This window comes from Puntigrus tetrazona, chromosome 2 (assembly GCF_018831695.1).
Source record: "Puntigrus tetrazona isolate hp1 chromosome 2, ASM1883169v1, whole genome shotgun sequence".
Lineage (NCBI taxonomy): Eukaryota > Metazoa > Chordata > Actinopteri > Cypriniformes > Cyprinidae > Puntigrus > Puntigrus tetrazona.
The window spans coordinates 25,175,656-25,198,112 of NC_056700.1; the positions used below are offsets into that span (position 1 = coordinate 25,175,656).

General features: G+C 34.9%; 1 pseudogene; it reads right to left on the reverse strand.

The window, feature by feature from the left end:
* Window positions 1-492: 492 nt before the first annotated feature.
* LOC122323003 lies at window positions 493-19,941 on the reverse strand (annotated as a pseudogene).
* Between the last annotated feature and the right edge of the window lie 2,516 nt (window positions 19,942-22,457).

Here is a 22,457-nt window from a genome sequence, read left to right on the forward strand (position 1 = left end):
AAAACATGAAGTGCGTTTCATTGTGAGATACCACATATCGAGTCTTGCGTACTGTACCTACTGACCCAGTTCATTCAGGACAGGTAAATACAGAAAATACACCACCAATAGATTCCACACTGCAAAAAATAGTATGCTATTATGACATTACCATAGACCGTAACATTGCAAACATATGCATTATTGATTTATTTAAACCAGACTGGGAAATAAATTAGAGCAGGTGTGCAATGCAGAAAAGGTACATCATTTATAAATAAATATATTATTTATATATACTCAACATTGTGATAACCGCGAATGAATGAAGTTTGAAGTAAACAATTGGAAATGCAGCGCTCTTAATTTACGCCCAGCTGTTTGTTGTGAGCAGACTTCTCAATAAACCTCTTCATCAGGTTCATCTCGTCACACGAGACGCGTTGTTCCAGTCCAAACAAAGAGAGTCACACCTTGTCGTGCACGCAAAAAGACTACCACAGAAAACAATGCTAATAAAATGTTTTTTTTTTAAGAAAAGACATACATTAGGTTATATAAATAATACAAACAAAACTATTTTTATCTCCTTCATAAAAACCTAATATTCCATGAAGTGTAAGTTTCTTCATATGTTCTCATAGTTTGTGTGTGACGGCAAAACTATGTGAAGATACAGCAGAATTATGCATTAGCTTCATCGTTATTAATATTAATAATTTACTGGAAGGCACATTAAACGCAACCATAGTAATATCATCATTGTGAGCAGTATGCAATATAAGGCACTACAGGTGCATAGAAGTGAAATGCATAGGAAACGTGTTTATCCACAATAAAATACATTTTTTAGATAAAGCACGTTAATATTGTAGTGGCGAACAGAAACATTTGATCAAATGATAACAAGTTATAGTTAATACAAACAATAAAGCAAAGCGATGCGGTATTTTAAATAAATAATGTCTAAAATAACATAAAAACAAACTTCAAATGTTTAGTGGTAAACAGTAGAAACGACTGCATGTGAAAAAAAGGGTTCTCTCTTTAAGATGTCTGACTGTAGAAATGGCTCAGCGTGTGTAGTTAATAACCAGGTTAATACTGTTTGTGAGTTCACTGGCTCTCGTGAACGTCGATGTCGGCCACGCCGTGCACCTGCGTCAGCTGTCTGCAGTCCAGAGACGCCACCAGCTTCCTCCTGCCTGCTATCGTGGGGATGAAGTGCTCCGTCACCGTCACATTAGCATGTTTGCCCACATCACTGACAAAACAGAAGAGAGAGAGAGATTAATGCGACATGCAATACAATAGAAAGAGCATAAGAGCAGTGAACTGAACTGTGCACAGGATCTGAACTCGATTGATATTTTAGGGTTTTTATGATCCTTTTAATACACAATTATTAGCAGTTCTCATTTTTGCAATTTTGTTTTCAAATCCAATTTTTATTTGTCACTTTTAATAGAGCAAGAGCAATGAACTGATTTATCATTATATTACAATATGCATTACATTAAATATGAATTTAGTACTGTATAGTTTTACAATATTTAATATTTTAAATAATACCATAAAATTTTACAATTACTTTTTATAAGTTTATATATATATATATATATATATATATATATATATATATATATATATATATATATATAATTTTTTTTTCCGATTTTGACATTTTTGTGCTTCAGATAATCACCAAAGCAACTTTTTTGTAATTTTAAAGTAATAAACCAACTATTTAGCAAACAATCAACGATACTCCACTTGTCTTGTTTGGTATTTTATATAAAAATATCCTCCAGGGCCAGTTTATCCGCTCTATAATCATAGTCCTGTTGGGAACTTTGTGCTTTTGTGTTGTTTTTGTGTTGTTGTAAGAAATTTCCATTAGGATCCTTCAGGATTGTTTCCAAATGGTTCTGAGAGGAATCCTCACACAGGATGACTGATCCGGTGAACTGTGAGGCTCTTACCCGACTTTGATGGGATGGAGGTCTCTCAGACCCAGTCCTTCCACTCGGATGACCACGTTACGCAGAGTACAAGGCAGAGGATTCGTGAAAGTGATCTTCGCAGACGCCTCCTTGCCCACGTACGCCTCTCCCATAGGCTGCAATGAGAAATTCAGGATATTTTAGCACAGAGAAAAACATTCATCAATAGCAGTACTGCGGTAGAGAAATGAACTGCACAGTGGTAAAAAGCAGCTGGGGGTTCTGGAGGTCTCACCTGGATAGAGAGGTCGGGAGTTCGGAGCCTAAAGCTGGTCTGATTGGCCAGAACCTGCTGGGTCTCACTGACCCGTCCAGACAGAGTCAGCATGAGCGCGGCCTGATCCACCAGCTGGTTCTGATACTGTGTGTAAGGCAGCACCCATTCAATGATCTTCTCTAGAGGACGAGAAACAGACATAAAGACATCATCAGCAATGCTTATGAGACTTACACTCTCTATTGTGCCTATCTTTGAACTTTGTGGAAAAGAAAACAAATATAATGTTCACCATTTGTTTAGTTGTTTATTTATCATTTTTATTAAATAAAACAGGTTTTAATCAATATTTAACATAGCAAATGTATTTGATAATATTTTATTATTTATTCCCAAATTTTTGGGAATTTGAGTTCTTGTTTTATGTTTTCACAATCAGATGCAAACACATATAACAAAAAGGAAAATGTTTTATTTTGTTTACTAATTCTTTTAGTGATTTTTATATTTTACTGTAAATAATCAAAATATTATTTTAATAATTGTAAATAATCAAATTATTATTTTACTATTTTAATTGATTATTCATTTACATGAAATTATTATTTTCATGAAAGCAATGTAATTAAAAATACAAGTATACAATATCCAGAAATAAATATTTGTAAAAATGAAAAAGCATGATAGTCATATGATCTCAATAATGTTGCATGCTTAATTATATTATAAATTAATATTCTATTAATATTAGAAATTAATAAAAAGACTAGTCAATACAAATAAATGTGTATTTTATGTATAAGCCACACCAGCCTTTTTTCATACAATGAGAGACTGTGTTTGTGTTTTAGATTTTAGATATATATAGATTTTAGATATTGCTCACTAAAATTAAAAATATTTTTTTCTAAATGAAATACAATAACTAAAAATACTTTCTATTTACACTATTAAAAACGTTTCTTGTTTGTTTATTTATAAGAAATGAGAAACAAAAAGATTTAAACTCAGAAATTTGAAAGAATATAACAATTTGCGTGGCGTAAGCGTAAAAATCTGAGAGAATGTAAAAACCGCAAGACGTAAAGTCACAAATATGAGTTTATAACTTGCAATGGTGTGAAGAAAGTCAGAACTGAAAGAAGAGGTTTAAAATGTTTAGAAAAAAATTGGAATTACGTAAAAGTCCACGTTGCGAGATGCTAGTAATGCATCGAAGCCAAGCTCACCTTCCTGTGGGTTGAGCTCCACGTTAAGCGTGTCCTTCTTGACGGTGTCCTTCAGCACGCCGGTGTAGTACATGACCGCCACCTGGCTGTGGAGGGTGGTTCTGCGCGGCTGAGAGCTGGTGTTCTTCACCACGATCTTCAGCTGAGCGTCTACGCCCATGCGAGGACCTTCTCCCTCCATCCTCACCTCCATCCGCACATCCTCAGCGATGGGACTGGAGTAGACTTCGGGTTTACTGCCGTAGCGGCAGGCCGTTTCCACTGCAATACGCTCCTCCTCCGAGCCTGGTGTAGCAGATTAAAAACGCTTATCCTACATGTATCCCACATTTTTCAAAATGTCTTCTTTTGTGTTGAGCAGAATGAAGAAACTCACGAGGGCGAGGATTTTGATTTATTTTGGTGAACTCTCCCTTTAAGTCTATTGTCTCGTTTGTTTATATTTTGTGTAGCTGAGTAACTGAGACAGTGCTCATATTGTTTCCCGTGGGTGGAACTCGGTTAAGTTTAAGCTACTCGTTTGGAGATAATTATGGGTGTTTTGGTTGAAAAGGCTGAGTGATTACGGCAGATGAATGTTAAGTCATTTATCGCTGGTTTAAATGGGGGTTGTGTGTTCTTGGCTGCTTTTTTCCTGGCATTAGCCATCATTTTTGCTCGGCGTTGCTCTGGTGAGACAGCATCGGCTAAGAACATGAATTTAACTCCTGACTGTGTGGATAAATCTCACCAAGAAAGGTTATATTGCACCCTAAAAACCAATTCAAAACAAAATAAAATTAAATGTTTCTATTTGCTTTTTAAAATGTATTTAATGTATATTAAAATAACAATTATTACAAATAATAATTAAATAATTAAAATAACCATAATTTATAATTAATTGACTGTACAAAATATATATATTTATTTATTTTATAATCTATTTATATGCAAATATATGCAATATTTATGCATAAATAATGTATATAGATGCATTTATCTATGTCATATATATTATATAAATTATAATTAAATATAAGTTGCTTTGTTTTTTTTACTAAAAAACACTTTTTTATTAAAAACACTTGTGAGATGCATTCAAAATCTCTTTTCTTTTCTACTAGCAAAACACGTTTTTCTCTGAGACGCTCCCTTACAAGATTTCTCATCATTTTAATAGCATGTGATTTCATCATTAAGTACATATTGCTCCTGTTGTATTATGCAATATTTGCTCAGGGCCTCTTCTTTGACAGTAATAATCCATATTCCATATTTTTGGGTGGCACAGGCAAAACGAGTCACCCGAGTCACCCCACGTTTCTCACCCTCAGGATATTTGTAAAGGTGTGTGACGTCGATGCGCTCGTCCGAGCCCACAGCTTTAGTGCTGATGCAGTGACCGACTGCTTTCTTCTCGCTGTGGATCTGACTGAAGGTGCCATCCAGGTTCCTCTGCCAGTAGATCTTATCACTGTTCACCTGCAGCAGAAAGAAAAAAAAAAATCACAAAACTCTTTAAAGAGACGAGAGTGTCAAGATAAATACAGGATTTAAACAGGATCTCGCAGATGATATAAAAAAATATTAACAAGGAATGCGAACACGTCAGGACCGGCCTGTTCTGTAGCACATTCACATTTAACAGCATCCACAAGTCTTTTAGCTTCTGTAATGCATTTTAAATCAAACATAACAAAATAAAAAAAACTAAGTGGGAGTCGAAAAAAAAAAAAAAAAAAAACTAAAGCTAAAATTAAAACAAGAATGAAAAAGAGAACATAAAAAAGCAAATGTTAAATATGAATAAATATTATAATAGTGCTATATAAAAATACACAAATAATATAATATAATATGCATTATATAAGAAATAATACTCAAATATGGTGAAATGGTTTTGAAGAAATTAAAAAAAAAATTATTACTATAAATAACAATAATAATAATAATAAAGACTTATAAATAAAGCACAACTGCACAAATATAAAATTACAGTATTTTTTCGGAATAGAAGTTGCATCTGAAAATAAGTCACAACATGTCAAACTTGCATGTCACACTATAAATATCTATTTTAATTCTTGCTTCATAAAAACAAATCACTTAAATGTAACTATATTCAGAACAGGAATTATAGGAAATAAAACAAACTATAGTGTTATTCATTATTACCAACATTTGTAATAAATACCGAGTCAAAATTAGATTTGAATATTAGTCTAATGCTTTGGAATTTACAGTTGCAGTATATTTCATATTATTAAAAAAGTGGCTCATGCGGAAAAATATAATGGTTAAAGGAAACTGGTATCCATTTCTAAAGTCATTTTTATTGAATGTGCACTTTGATTTGTGTGCAGTAAAATGTATTAATCTAACCTGACTTTTCTAGACAGAAAGGATGTGAATGGCTCCTCTATGGCTGTTTATATAATCATAATCATCATTTGATAAGTCTGGACTCACCTCGCGAAGGCGAAAGGTGCGTCGAATTTAAGGTAGACCTGTCCGGGCGAATAGCGGCGAGGCGCCGGGCCGCAGCGGGCGTCCCGTGACTGGTCTCCTGAGGTGTAGAGTCCACGGCCTGCCAGCCGCCCATACCAGGGAGGAGATCAGGGCGGGCCATCCAGCAGTCGTTCCACACGTGGAAGTTCCTGCAGGACACCAGAAGAAAACAAGAGCGTTCAGAAAGACGTGCGATGATCTACAGATACAACAGCAGTCACGGCACCAATGCTCACCATACAGAGTCTGAGTTCAGTTCGTGGATTGGTTCCATATTCTCATCAAAATACACATCTGTTGTCAAGGACACATCCGTATCATGGGCAGACTGGAAATTAGTTACGGAGCGGGTGGGAATACCTAGACATCTCAGTACTGGGACAGATAGAGAGAGAAGGCATGAGTTTAGTCGTTTTTGTAGATATTCAAAATAATACTCATTACTGTTCAAACGTTTAGTAACGCTTTCATTTCTAAAAAATATACATTTACATTCAATCGTGTTTTTTTTTTTTTTTACAAGAGACTTACAAATGAGGTAAGTCTAACTACAAAAAAAAAAAGTAAAAGATGTAAAAGATGAAATCAAAAGTTAAATTTAAAATGTTACAAAATATATTAATATTTCATATAAAAGCTGTTCTTTTGGAATTTCTATTCATCGAAGGATCCTGAACAAAATATTTGGAGTTAAAAAAAAAAAAAGAAAAAGGAAGCGTGCGACTGTTTTCAACACTGAAAATAATCATAAATGTGTCTTAAGGGCAAATCAGCATATTGGGATGATTTCTGAAGGATCATGTGACACTGAAGACTGAAAAAATGCTGGAAATTCAGCTGTGCATTACAGGAATATATTAATACATTTGCACTGAATAAATATACTAAAAAGTTAAAAGCTATTTACATTTTTACAGGTGTATTTAAATGTAATAAATTGCGTATTAAAATATATTCTATCACGCATGAGTCTCACGCAGAGTGAAATGCTATTAATGTCTTTGTGTGGAATGAAGAGTATGCATTATGACGGGAGTATTTAAATCTGATGGTGGTCACAGAGCTGTTAGCTGAGGTCAGCTATGAATGTCACAGGACTCTGACCGCGGTAAAGATAGTCTGCGACCGGCGGCTCAGGATTCCAGGAGATACTTACACTTGTAAACAATAGCATATTTGGCTGATTTGTGAATTCATATGACACTGTACGAACTGAGCTGGTATTATATTAGTCCAAGTGCTTTCTCATGCGTGAAATGTTAAAAACTGATAAATGGGTTTTATCATTATGTGCAATGTATCTATAACCTAAATCGAATTTGCTTATATGTGTTCACATGTGCAACATGTAGTGGAAAAAGAAGTGTAATAATGGGAGTAATGATCGACAAGATTAATATACAGTATTTAATAGAATATTAAGATATAATTTCTTTCCCTATTTATTTATGCCTCCCAAATTCTCCTGATATGAGGACATGTGTGAAATCAACATCCTGTTTTGTCATATTTTGCTCTGAAATACCCAAAACATGTTCCTGAGATGTTGATTTATGACACACAATAAAAAGATTTAATCAAAATATGATCATTTATAGTGTTTTTGCATTAATTAATTAATGAACACCAAGGAGATCATTTTGAAACATTCAATTATTTTGTATCTGAAAGGCCCTGAATGTGCTCTTTACAGAACATCCACATAAAACTGTGGCGTGTAGAGTCTCAGAGAAATATAACGTCTACATATGAAGTTGCAGGATAAAAAAAAACTTTTGTGGATGTTAAAGGTTCTTCATCGGTGCCAAAAAAGCACCTTTATCTTCTCAAGTGTATACGCCTATAGCTGGATTCCTGAATCGCTAACCGTTTCCAAGGTTTCCTGCCATAAACAATAGGAAGCGCAGACTGTTATCTGCCCACACACACCTGTGGTCGTGACCCCAGAAAACACCCAGCACTGGCCGTATTTGACAGGCGTTCCTCCTTCTCTGTGGTACTGCTTGAGGATTTCAACACTTCCACTCCAGGCCGTGGGAGACGTCCCACCCACATAATTCCCAGACCAGTTTCCCTCCAGGACACCACGGTCATCCGGGGAATTGATCTAGAACGGACAAACAGATAAAGGGTTTCTTTGGTCGTGGCCTGTAAATCTGGCGCTCCTTACTAGATCTGTTCCAACAGTGTTTCTAGATCTGGCAGCACTCACCATGGCAGAAATGACCGGACCACACTGACAGGATCTCCTCTACCTGAGGGAGGAACCTCGCTGTTATCCAGCACGAACAGACAGGCCTCCAGAATGCCTTCATCAAACTGGATGAAAGAGACAACTAGGTAAAATCCCAAGTCTAAGCACGGCCCGAAATTTGTTAAACAAACATTTAATTCTGGCTGCATAGTTGCCACATATTTATGCCATTTTGTAAGCACAGTAATCACATGGCTTTTTTTCCAAGCCAGTCTACAATTATGGCATAATTGATGTCAGATTTACCGTGAAGCGGCACATAAAAACTAAATGAAGTGTGGTTTGGTGCTTTATAAGATGTCTTTTCCTGTCTGAGTGGGCAGTTCTTGTGAGAATGGGTTAAAAATTGTGTTTTCAAGAAACAAAAATATGGAAAATATGAAAAAATTCCCAAAAGTTTAAAATAAACATAATTTAAAAAAATAAGCGTGTGTTTTAACTCCTAACTGATGCTAAAATAACAGACCAATATTTAGGTAGTAATGAGATGGAAAAAGTACTTTAGTCGTTAAAACTAAAAGCTTTTTTTTTTAAATGAATGCAAAATACAGTTCCATTGCAGGAAAAATATGTATGGCTGTTAAATGATCGTTTGTAGTAGTGGTAAAACACTTAGTTTGATTACTGTCGGTCAATTAAGTAGTTTACAGTGTGCTTTTTTCTTATATAAGGCAACAAGTTCTCCCAAGGATTTGGCAAAAGCATGTTTTTCCCAGAGAAAGTGCTTTATTCTGCTTTATTTTTTGTGCTTTGTTTATCTCCGCACCTGGCCGAAGTTCCACGTACGAGCTCCGATCTGCTTCTCGGTGCCATAATAGATTCTTCCAGTGTCATTTAAGACATATTCCTTCAGCTCTTTCTCCCCCTCCATGTACACCGTGTCATCTGAAGACAGAGAGAGAGTCACGAGGGACCATGAGCGCACAGATCCAGGATTTAGTCTGGGTCGTTTCAAAAGAAAGCAGCGTTATAGAGCGACGTCATCAACGTGAGCCGCAGCAGGGCGTCTGGAATCTGCCGTGTTTTGTTTTCATCGAATGTTCTGTGATCTGGGTGTTCACGTCTGAACAAGAGGGAGGTGCAATCAAACGGGAAAAGGAAAAAAAGAGAGAACGAGTGGAGGAGATACTGGACGACCGAAGAGATTACAAAATGAACGGAAATGACTCATGCTGGAGAAAGTGTAATGGAAAGAGGCCAGAAAGAGGAAGCACTGAGACAGAGATGTTATTATATATCTAAAACTAAAGCTATTAGAAACGGTTTTACTTAACTGAAAAGTTGAATTAAGTATAAATATTTGATTTAAAAAAATTTAAAACAATTAAAACTGTTGCCAAGGCAAAATAGTACACTGAAAAAATCTAGAAAGATTAACTCTGAAATTGCTAGTATGTTATTTATTTATTTATTTATTTTTACAAATAAAGTGTTAAGTAACACATTAAAATAAACAGTTTAATTTAAAGTAGAAAAATAGTTTGTGTGTGTGTGGGGATGTAATTTTTTTTATTTACAGTTTGAAAAATATATATTTTTATAGTGTACTAAAATGACATTAAACTTGAAATAAATCTAATAGAAACTATATTTAACAAGATAAATAAATTAAATATATAAAAATCCACTAAAGCATAACAAAATTACTAAAACTTAAATTTAAATGAAAAGAAATAGAAGACATTTTCCAGATTGAATTATTTTATGTTTATTTTTTCCTCCTTTCTAAAGTAAAAATTTCTAACAGATTTTTATAGTCTTTTTTTTACACTATTATGGTTACTTATAGTTAGTCTTTTCAAAAAAACTTTGATTAATAAAAGCTAGTTCCTAATGATATCATCTTTGAAGGTAATCAGAGCAAACACCAGAAAATATTAGGCAGAGATCTGATAAAATTACAGAAAAAAGTATCAAATCATATCAAAATAAAAATGGATGGTAATAAAAATATTCCAATTCATAAATGTACACCTAATGAACAATGGTTACCTTAACCTCCTCATTTGCATCTGTTCAAGCATTCTTTTTTATTGCCACTAAGTAAATAATCAGGTTCTGTCAAGTTGAAGTCAGCTACACCCTGTTATTGAAAGACTTCCTTAAATTAAAACACATTCATGCAGAATTAGAGTTCACAATGTTCTGCAAAACAGGAATGAGCCAGCGACAAAAGAGCATAAAAAATTAAGTGTTATTAAACAAAACAGGCTGAAGAAAGCAGTAAAGAATGAAGGGAAGGGGCCTGGAGTGAACGAGGGGCCAAGGAGGGAGAAACATCAGGAGAGGGAGGAAATATTTGACATGTGAATGGCCAGATGAGGTGGAGCTGTACAAGAAACTTGCAGAGAAAGAAAAGGTTTACGGCCCTCGGGTGAAAGGTGACTTGGCAGAGCTCTCTTTCCTTGCAAAACATCTCTGGCATTCAGTGAAGGGAGGAGAGCAAAGCCCGAAACCGCCCAAGAGATCTAGCTTTGAACTATCAGACTAATAAGAACTCAAGCACTTTGAATCAAAGAAGAAAAAAAGTGTATGTTCTTTTATTATTATTATTATATGCATTAACTAAGTTTGCCCTTTAATATTATTTATTTATATTTATTAAAACGAGGATTTATATTAATGTTATTGTTATTATTATTGTTTTATTTAGTTATGATTCTTCTCAGATGCAACAGCATCATGAAAGTCAAAACCATACAGAATGAATCTTTCCCTTTTAGTGAATCAAAACCGTACAGATTCTCCTAAATATTAATACGAGCACAAGCAGTCTCATATGAACAAGGGAATGACTCTTATGAGCTTTTAAGTGAATCGAATCAAAGCAGTTCGGTTACTGGTTGTCCAAACAGCTATAGATTAGCTATTTTGTAAAAGCATACGAATAAATTAATTGCTTCATATTGCATTGCACTAATGAAAATCATTTAAAGTCTGAATGAATGCACGGTTATAATATTCATATATTAGGAATATTAAGAATCTGTTGAATCAATTGAACAACCGTACTAAAAAGCCAAAGCAGCTGGTAATCAAACCTCCTGGATCACAAGATTACGATTCACTCCTCCTGAAGACTGACGCAAGTCTCTGGGCTGCAAATGGAAACTTGCACCTTTGCGTTATATTGCGTTAACGGATGCCTGTGCAATATTTTAGGCAGAATATATCAGCTTCCTAGACGTGTTTCTCGTCAATGAATGAGTTTGGTTAAAAGGAAGGTGAAGAGTCATCTTCTATCTACGCAAACGCATTTCACACATCACTGCATTCCGAAATGTGGCATAAGATGAATCATTAGCATGCTGCAATCCCTGCACTGATGACACAGGAAGCTATGGCAAAAAAAATAGCGTAAAATATCTTCATAAGGTAAGACAAAGTTATTTCCATAACTTGTGCCTTAGCGGAAAGAGAGAAATAAACATGTAAGCATTCATTTTATTGCACTTTATCTATTTGCATTTGGAGATTTCAATTTTTAATCATTGGATCCTCTGCAATAAATGGGTACTGTGGGAATGAGAGGTCAAAGCTAAAAGCATCTTGACTTGTTTCTTACAAACACACAGCTCTTCTCCTCACAAGCCATTAACTGATGGACTGGACTGGAGTGGTGTGTATTATTGTGATGTTTTTTAATCAACTGTTTGGACTCTCATTCTGACGGCACCCATTCACTGCAGAGCATCCGTTGATCAGCAAGTGATGCTGCATTTCTCCAAATCTAAGAAGAAACAAACTCATCTACATCTTGGCCTGCCCCGAGGATTGCTACATTTTCAGTAAATTTTCATTGTTGGGTGAAGTACTCCTTTGAAGGGTCATGAAACTCTTTATTGTCTGTTTTTGAGATCTTGACAGAGATGATGTTGTGTTTGCACATCAAGCTAACATCCGGTCATTTTAACAGTTGGAGAAATGTGGTGATTTTTAATTATTTTTTGTGCTATTTTCACCGGGTTTAAAATCTACATTGCATATATACTAACCAGTGCTGAAAGAGGGGTTTTATGGAACTCTGTCAGTCTTACCTTCACACCAGGGATTGAAGAGCATGTAAATGTCTTTGTCGTGGTCATGCAGGGTAGTTTCGCCCGTCTTCAAGCACTGTGTGGCGACGGTCAGCTTGTACTTTCCGATAACAGCATTGACGGGTGAGTTGACAGACAGCTTGACCCTGTTGACATTCTGCTCTACGATCTTGGCCTCCCAGCTTTCATCCTGGAGCTCGTCCACCAGCGGTATGATGATGTGTGTCCTCTTCGACACCTGCGGCAGCGGCCCTGAATGATGACATGAAGCACACGGTTAAGGGAGAGTCTCATCTGGCCTTCAGAAGAACTCTTTAAAATCTAAGAAATATATATATATATATATATATATATATATATATATATATATATAATATATATTATATATATATACATTTATATATTAAATAAATGTATATTCATTTATATATATATAAATGTATATTCATATATATATATATATATATATATATATATATATATATATATATATATATATAATATATAAAAAAAAATAAATATTTCTGTGTATTTGTATATACATAATAAAAATACATATAAGTACACAGATATATAAATGTAAATAAAGATGTTAATTATGGATGCAATTAATTGAGAATAATCATTTGATAGCACCAGATAAAATATTAAAAACTTGATTGTACTTCATTTTAGCTAATTGCCAAAGTAACATTTTTCATTTTTGTAATTTAATTTGAAATACTAAAGTAACTAAAACTAAATAAACTCAGAGTAAATAAATAAATAAACTTAAAATGTAAATGCAAACTGATAAAAATTACAAAAACTAATTTTTACAAATGTGAAACGTGAATAAGTCTTTTGGGCTGAATATCCTTTTTTTTTTTCAATCTAAACTTCAGAGGTACTTTACTTAATCATCTGTAAAGCTTTCTTGGACAGAATTTCATATTTGATACTGGCATAAAGACATACAGTATGTGTACACTTAATTGGAAGACACACTTTGTATGTATACTGTTTACTGTGGTAAGATGGCTTGTGGATCTAACCACATGCAGTTAGTTTGAACGGTTGTGTTATCTTGTATCAGTGTGAAGTGGTTTGTATTGCTTCAGGGATGAATTCCTTCTTATCTCTCCCTCACTTCCTCTCTCTGAAGCAGAGGTGAGCTCATTTACTGAGAGAGAGAGATTTCAAACCTTATCACAGGCATTCCCGAGATGAGCATTGCCCTCATGTTTGCCAGTCTAAAACTACCAGTAAAACTCAGTAAACAGAAACAGTATAAAGAAAGACTGCATTTTAATAACAATATATAATAGTTTTGTTCATGAGCGTGGGAGACCGGGGCTAGTTGTCACGCCTTTTACCCTTGTGAGTATTTCTCATGATGGGCTTATTTCTGAATGTCAAATACCTTGAGGTTTTAACTACAAAGTCTATTAAAAAGTTTGGCACAGGATAAATATGTGGTATTTTGCTGGTGGGGCATGGGGTAAGTTGTCACAATGGAAATGTGCTGTTTATTGACGTTTTATTCGTATATTTAAAATATAAGATATTTCAAATGCCATTAAAATATAAGTGTTATAAAAATGCAAAAGGCAACACAAAAATGCACTTTCTGATTTCCTTGCTTTTTCAAGTGAATGTTTTTTTAATCATTTTGTCATTTTATATTTCACTCAAAAAGAGTCAAAAATAAATAAAATTCATAAATGCTATGTGTATAATTTAAAAAAAAAATATTTATTAGCTGTAATGAACTAAAAAAAGTCTAGATTGTGTACAGATACCCTATGAATACTTGTTTAAAGCCGATAAAAGATAAAAGCTGTATTTGTGTAATCTGACCATATAGTTTCCTGAGATTCAGTTTGACGCTCACCTGTCTTCATCTCCAGGTGAAGTTTATCTGTGTTTGGGTTGAAAGGTCGTGAGAGGTTGAGCTCTATTTGGAAAGTCTGGCCTCTGCGGATGATGAGCTGGTCGCTGTTGTATTGATCCGTGTGATGCTCCTTCTTGTTCCGATCGGTTTTCCTGCTGAGCACATCCACAGAACGCACCGCTAGAGTCAAGTCTGGTGAGAAAAAGACAAAGTTTGAGTGTGAGGGAGTTTATGAAAAGAAGTGTCTAATATGATGTCGGTGTTCGGCCCGAGCTCCTCACCGCTCAGCTCTGTGTCTCCGGTGGGAGTCAGAGGAGTCGCGGGTCCTTCGTTCTCTCCGTCCCCGGGAGCCACAACGTCCTCTTCGCCGTTCACGTCGTACGAGCTGTTCTGTCTCCGGAAACAACACGGACAAGCTCTCCGAAACCAGCGGCGACAACCGCTCTCTTCTTTCTTGGTTTTGGACTCGGTGTGTCTCTCTGGGACGGCCTGGCCGTTACTGTCAGAAACGCCATGGAAACGGCCGACGGTGGCATTATCTCGGATTGAATGTCTTTCTGCTGGCATCCTGGAAAACATCATATAAAATAATTTGATAATTAGACTTGGAATCTGAAAGCAATAAAGCAATGCATTTGTTGGTAAAGATTAATAGCTGAAGCAAAGAGAATGCAAATGATATCTTGAGTAAAGAGCGCTGAAATGCAATATATATATAGTGTGGCTTGAAGTCAAGGTGTGATTTTTTTTTTTTTTTTTTTGTTAGTGTGGTTAACTCAAGACCCTTGTTCTCTAGCAATGTTGTGCATGTGACTAACTGACTTTTAATTTTGCACAAAACTAGAAGCATACGCATGCATTCATTATGAAAGATCATAGTATAGTAAGATCATAGTGCAATAATCACCCGAACTGGAAATAAAGCGTATCATTATACTAATTTTATTAAAGGATGCACTTAATAAATGCAAGCCATAGTTAAAGAAAACTTATGCTGAAAAAAACGAAAAAATTTGTTGAATAAAACCTCAAAATAAAGGTTTATATGATATTAACTGGATGCAACTTATGGAATTAAGCAACAATGTTGCATAATACCTTTAGAGAAGTTAATCATTGCACAGTTTACAGTTTCAGTTGCAGAATATTTATTTCGCTTATCCGTTCAGGCGTTGTAGGAGCAGTATTTATAAATGATAAATAATACTAACATTTTAATTAGATTAGCATTCCATTCCAAACCTAGCATAAAACCTTCTCCCATGTTACATAATCAAAACATTCATCCACCATGGAAAGAAAAAGTCCCCATACGTCTGTGTTTCTCCACAGCGTTGTTAACGTAATTGCCTATTTGGAAATGAGCCGTAAACTTTCAGCATGCTGTTTAAAGATGCAGGAATTTCCCAGCACCGCTTCTGCTGGCAGATGTGCCCCAGATTGCCTTTTTTAAATATGCATCGCCGATTATTCGCAAATGATCAGCGATCACTTGCATATTGGTCCAGAAAAGATTAAATCCAAAGAAACAGAAATGCTGACGTTGCGTGTGGATTCGTTCCAGTGACACTGAAAATGAGAGCCATGTGTTTCCTCTAAACAGCCTCGTGCTCTCCTCCATCTCCTCAACGTGTTTCTTTTGTTTCTCAAGACTTCTCACAATCACCAAATTCCATTTGTGAGATGCATTCCTTTCATCTTAACATAAACCAGACACGCCTCTGCAGTTCTTTCTCAACAAGAGGAGATTAAACGGACAGCTTTTTTAAATATCGTTCTCATCAGATTTTACTGATGGCATGTTACTGATCACTTATCCTCTTATTTTCTGCCTTTTGCTGACTTCCATCAGACTCGGCCCCCTCAATTGGATTGCTTTTAAACGCATCAGCTAACATGACATGTTTGGTGATATTTACATTTTAGTTTAAAAAAAGTCAGATTAACGTTTAACGGTCAAACAGTTCTGCTCACACGTCTGCAGCTGTATATGTGAATGTGTTTTCGGACCAAGAATCTGTGCTATGCAGCTCTGGATGACTGTAGGGTCACTGAAGCCTGCAGACTGTACGCCATGGATACTACAGTTACAGGACAGGACAGAGGAGTTTTATTCAATTAGGAAATATGCATTCGTGATTGATGTCACGAGAACTTTCGCGAGGCCTAATGAGTCGCTTTCTGTTTGAAGCAAAGGCGCAAAGACTGAGCAATTCAAGCTATTCTCGGTCTCGAGCCGCCCAATTTCCTACAAGAATCACGAGGTCACGATCTCTACAGCCCTGCAGGCACAAGTCTGAGAGGTGATAGCTCTTTAATGCCTCGATTGTTTCTTCTAGACGGAACTAATGGCTTGTGGCAACTTAGCAAGTTTGCTTGTGTTTCAGTGTGTTTGTCTAGACTCTCAGAATAGATCTTAATTATAGCATGCTGAATCAAAATCAAAGTCTAATGGTTAAGAATTTGAAAATGATGAAATTATAATAATAAATAATAACCATAAATAATAGCATTGATGCATTACAGTATTAATTTAAAGTCAATTATTACATTGTTTTCTTTTTATTATTTTAAAGTGGTGATTATTTTTTCTTTCATTAACAATATTATTTTTCAGAAAATACTACTTTGCATTTAACAGAATTTAACATTTAGTTTTTGTAAACTTACGTTTTATAGCATGTTATTATTCAGAAGCAGTATAATAATTTGAAATTATTTTTCAAGGTTTACTATAACTACTAACTTTAAATTTTGAAGTTCAATATTTCTTTACACCTATTTTTTTCCATGCTTCTTACAGAAAATATGGAATTATAAATAAAAAATTTTAACCCCAATTTCTAAATAAATAAATATACTATATGTTGTGGCTATTCTTATTCCTAAATTCATAAGCAAAAACACATCTGGATATCACACAGTATCAAGCTCTAAATGTGCTTCTTGAAATATAAGAAATGATTCTAATGCAACGAAAGCATCAGTCTTGATTACAACATCCTTAAGGCATCTTGAACAATTAGGCTACATCAGTGCTAAATAACTGTGGCTTGTAAAGGTGGTTTTTAGTGTCTCAGTCCTGCAAGTTCACACTTCAGTCATCAAAACAGAAGTACAGCATTTACTTTATATATGGCAACACACAGAAACCGTTATAGTTTGAATTATTATGTGAGATAATCCTTAAAACTTGGAAGAACATCTTCACGACGCTGCCGTTTAGCTGAAACGCAACTCACAGCTAATTTGAACTGAAAAAGTCACATGAGCTTTTAAAGAGCAGCACATTTTGCGCTGGGTGTTGTGTATCATGAGATGCCGCAGGGATTTATGGATGTTTAGAAGGAATCCTTCAAGTATACATAGACAGCTATGGTTAGAATGCTAACGCCTGAGCCTCGTGCCTCCAGATACCCGGCCACAGCCTTTCTCACACACCAGCTCACGCTGAATCATGGCACACCGTGACCTACGACCCGTGCATGCTAACACGAACTTTCCAAAGATTAAACCGAAAAAAAGTGCTACATTGCACTCAGAAACCTCTTATATACGCTACATTAAGAACGTGCATTGGTTTCTGCAACAATAGCAGTGTAACGGTTTTCATCATTAATCGTTAATGGCGTCATGGTAGAGACCAAAAACATGAAAAAATACTGCTCAGAGGTTTTGTGATTGGTACGTGTCTACTTTTGCAACTGTGTGTATGAGGTCTAAAGTCTCCAGCAGCTGGTTTGAAGCCAAAGATAGAGCAAGCAGCTGGGGTATGTGTGCGCAAGATCTACTCCGCTGAGCCGGATTTAGATTTTAAAGAGATAGTTCACTGAAAAAACAAACAAAAAATATTTCATTGCTTTACTCTCGTGGTCCCCAAACCACCTTTTTTTCCACAAAAGTTAATGCTTGACAGATGCTAGACAGAAAGTCGATCTTTTTGTATTCAATGCAATGAGAATAAAAAACGTTTTTGTGGGAGCAACACAGAAAAAAAATAAATAAATAAATATATATATATATATATATATATATATATATATATATATATATATATATATATAAATATATATATATATATATATATTAATATATTAATATATATATATATATTAATATATATATATATATATATATATATATATATATATATAATATATATATATATATATATATATATATATATATATATATATTAATATATAATATATATATATATTAATATATATATATTAATATATGTCTTGCATATATTGCATTTTTGGTCTGATTTCGTTGAGGGATGGAATATACAGAAGTATACAACTCCATCTGTTTCTCTGCTTTGGTCTGTCGTCATGCGCAAACAAGCAGTTGCAAAACCTTTCGTATCTATAAAACTGGTGAGAATTTTTTATTTCAGAGTGAGCTTTTATATGAAGCGGTGCGGTGTGCGTTGATGCGGGATCACAGATGGCACCAAATTATTTTTATTTCAAAACAAGGTTTAATTTGGTGCTACCGTCGCCCACTCGGTTTACGTGAAAATGTCCAATACGGTTGCATAAGAGCCTAGCAACACGATCAAAATAAAAGCAAATGTCTCACACCTGACGATGTCATAAAATCCATCAATGCTTATGACATGCATGAGAATGAAGGGGATGAAAAATAACATGACTGTACATGCAATCATTGCTCAGCAAATAGATATTTTAGATAGGTTAGTTCGCCTCCACTGTCTCGAATCACCGAAAGAACCACCTAGCAACCGTTCAAAACAACCAAGCATCTGTGTGCGAGCGTGTGTGTTGATTTTGGCAGCCAAAACCAGACCCTTATTGTTAGAAATGCAAAAGAATTTGAGAAGCAGATCCAACAGAGCTCTGCGATGCAATCACGTTCATAAAAGCTTATAAAAAGACTACATCACAAGCAATATATGCATCTTAAAAGGAAAGCGTCATCATTTTCTTAGTTTATATGTGTCTTCTGTGTTTCATGCACGCCGTGAAGGTGAGCAAATGATGTCAGAGTTTGTAGGACCATGTCTTTAAGGACTTGTTCGACTGATGCTATAAAAAAGTCATGAGGAGATGAGCACATGATAATCACACTGACCATTTATGTGGAATATAAAGTCCTTGTTTGACTCAACCCCTTGGAATCAATGCTGTGGCCACCAAATAACGGTCATAACTGATCATTAATAATGAAACACGTAAAAAGAAAAACTTACTGTACTTAACCAACAGACAACGCTGAGATGTTCTCAGGTCTGCTGTATGTTAACTGTGTGAAGAGGTTTTCGTTCCCCGCCCTTTAAACTCGCTACAGCTGTACTGAACTGGCACCTCACATCTGGAAATCATACAGCAGCTGTGCAGCTTTAAACGTGCTTAATAAAAGCGTTCAAACGCGCAATAAAAAAAAGAAAAGTGTCTAAATATTGCACATTGAACATTGAACAAATAGGCAGCTTACAGTTCAGTACAGAATAACCGCGGCGCGCGCACGTGGTTGTAGTTTCTCAGTACTACAAGTTCACGCAGTCGTCCAAACGGAAGTACAGAAGTCTAGGCTGCTTTTATGTGTCCGCGCGCAGAAACCGTTAGTTTTTATAATTGTGCGAGACGACCTTAAAACGTCCCGAGCGGTCCGCGCGTGTGGGGACCCTGAGCACCGCGTCAGGCGCGTTTCAAACAGCGAGAGTGACACGAACGAATACAAAGTTTAGACTTACTTTTTTACACAGGCTTTCTCCGCAGATATATAATGTTCTCCGGGTTTATGTATGCCGTTCGAGGCTGCCACGCGAGGAGAAACTCTCGGTAAGTCAAACTTTCACTGACCGAGTCTCGTCCGCGCGCGAGCTTTAATAACGCCCCCTCCTCGCCCTCCCCTCCCTCCCCTCCCCGTGCACTTAATGACAGTTGTATTTGAGATATAAATTAAATTAAAAAGGGACCCTGTTCTTGTTAAATCATTTTAAACAAGGCATCACTCTGCTGAAAAAAATAAAATAAAAAAAAATAATGCAACCGTCACAAAAATCTAATTGTTTTCACTACGAATGTCATTATAAACATTACAAACCATCAACATTTATGCTTTATTTTATTTTTTTATTTTTTGAGGAGGTTGTGGTCTACCCAGTAAAACCATTACAAATGTTGTGGAGGTGTCTATTTTATTTTTATTTTTTTATAATATTCTGTAATACCACAGCAATTATTTCCCCTTTCCACCCTAAGAATAGTGTGGTAGAGGAAGTGAAAGTGCAGGGTCAAGCTATACAACATCCCTTTTGTAAAGGCTATGCAGTTTAGCTCAAGCCTTGAGTTTCTTAAAGGGGTGTTTAACCCCCAAATTTAATTTCTGTCATTACTCACAGCCATGTGTTTCAAAACCTTTAAGACCTTAATTTAACTTTAGAACACAAATTAAGATATTTTGGACTAAATCCATAACGCTTTCCGACCTCCCATAGACAGCAATGTAACTGAAATGTTATCGGACCCAGAGAAGGTAAAAAATCAGTTGTTCAGTAAAAATATTGCCAAAAATTGCACAATAATGACATAATACTCGTAGCATTCATTTAAGAATTTGATTGGAATATTTATAAAAATGTACAAAAAAGTTGAAGTTGAATTTTGCTTATTTTTTTATCTTAGTGTTCCTATAAATGTAACGGATGTAAGATATATAACAATTATTAAGACTTCAGAAATATGTGATTTCATTTCCCACTTTTTTTTAACACACTTTTTAAACACTCCAATATTGTAAAAATAATTATTGATTATTCCTAAGGGTGACTAGTGGCACATCATTTTGATATTTTCACGTCTGGGAAAAACAATTAGGATTAAATGGGTTAACTCAAACTCAAGCTGAATGCAATCGAGGTGAAAAGTCAGAGGAACTTCATCAGGTCAATAGTAATGTTTCTGAGTAATATATGTGGTTTCAGTAAAACCATTGCATAGGAACAGAAAACCTCAGAGTTCACCAGCGTTCAAAGTTACACAAGCATCTGACCAAAATCATGCAAGTTTATCAGCTTGATCGGTCAATATCGATTGGTTTATATGATAATCTTTATATATGACCGTTGCTATAGTGATTTTTTATAGTCATAAAATCTATAAATCTATAGTGACAGTTACAGTCGTGCCACTTACTATATTTTCTTTTTTAAAAATAATATTTTCACAGATTAATCATTGCCCCATACAGGATATATCGCTGTTTATGACCTAAAAGGAAAAAAAAATTACTGGGCATGGGAGCATGGCATGGCTTTGACGTCAAGACATGAGTTTACGCAACGTTTGTCTGTTAAACTGGAAGAGCTTAGGAAACAGCGACATCCTTTCTGATTCATGTATTCATTACATAGTGCAGAGGATTTGGTGGTAAAGACCATGACGTATGACTTTAACATGGTTTATGACTTCATAGAGACGTAGTGGTAAATATATGAAGGCGTGTCTTGTTCTTATCTGAACAAAAATCTATAGAAAAAAAAGCTGTTAGGAAATACATCATCATGAGCAGTGTCTGATTCATAAAAGCAACACCTTTCAGTGTAATCAATCCGATCCGCCCATGTTCAGTTCGCCGAGGACAATATAACTATAACTAGGCAAATTGAATATTGAATATTGTCAGAATTAGGGTTGAATATAGTCAGAATAAACACTGACCTTAAACAGAGGTGTAAAATACTTGAATACTATATTTAAATACTATTTTGAGAACATTTTACTTTATTCAATACAATTTAAACTATACTTGTACTTTTACTTGATTACATTTTTGAAGAAAAAACAGTACCTCCTTATAATTTTATTTGAACTTATAAAGTACATGAAATGTTTGTACAAAAAAAGTACATTAATTTTGTGTTAATTGCAAGCTCAAATGTACACGCCTGATGCGAGTAACAATGGAAATTTAAATAGAATTTATATTTTTGTGGGAATTATTATTTTTTTATTAAAATATTTAGATGACAATTGTATGTTTGGTTAATTGTCACTCATGTTTAGTGATGTTCTTACCAGATAAGTTGGATTAATATTATGTCATTATATGACACATAGAGTAGGAATTTGGACTAATATGTATTTGTTTTTTTTATCTTAATAGTTACATGACTTTCTCATTAATTCATAGTTAGTTGCAAATAATTATGTAGCAATATTTGCTGAGAAAAAGGCCAAAATAAAAATTATTAATTATCCTTTTAGTTAGGTAAACAACGCAAAATTGTTTGTATATTTCAATTTTATGACTCTCCTCATTAATTCAGCCAATATTTGCATCTTGTTTGGAATATGTTTCTAAACCTCTGCATCAAATTGTTATTAAAAACGTTAGTTCACCGC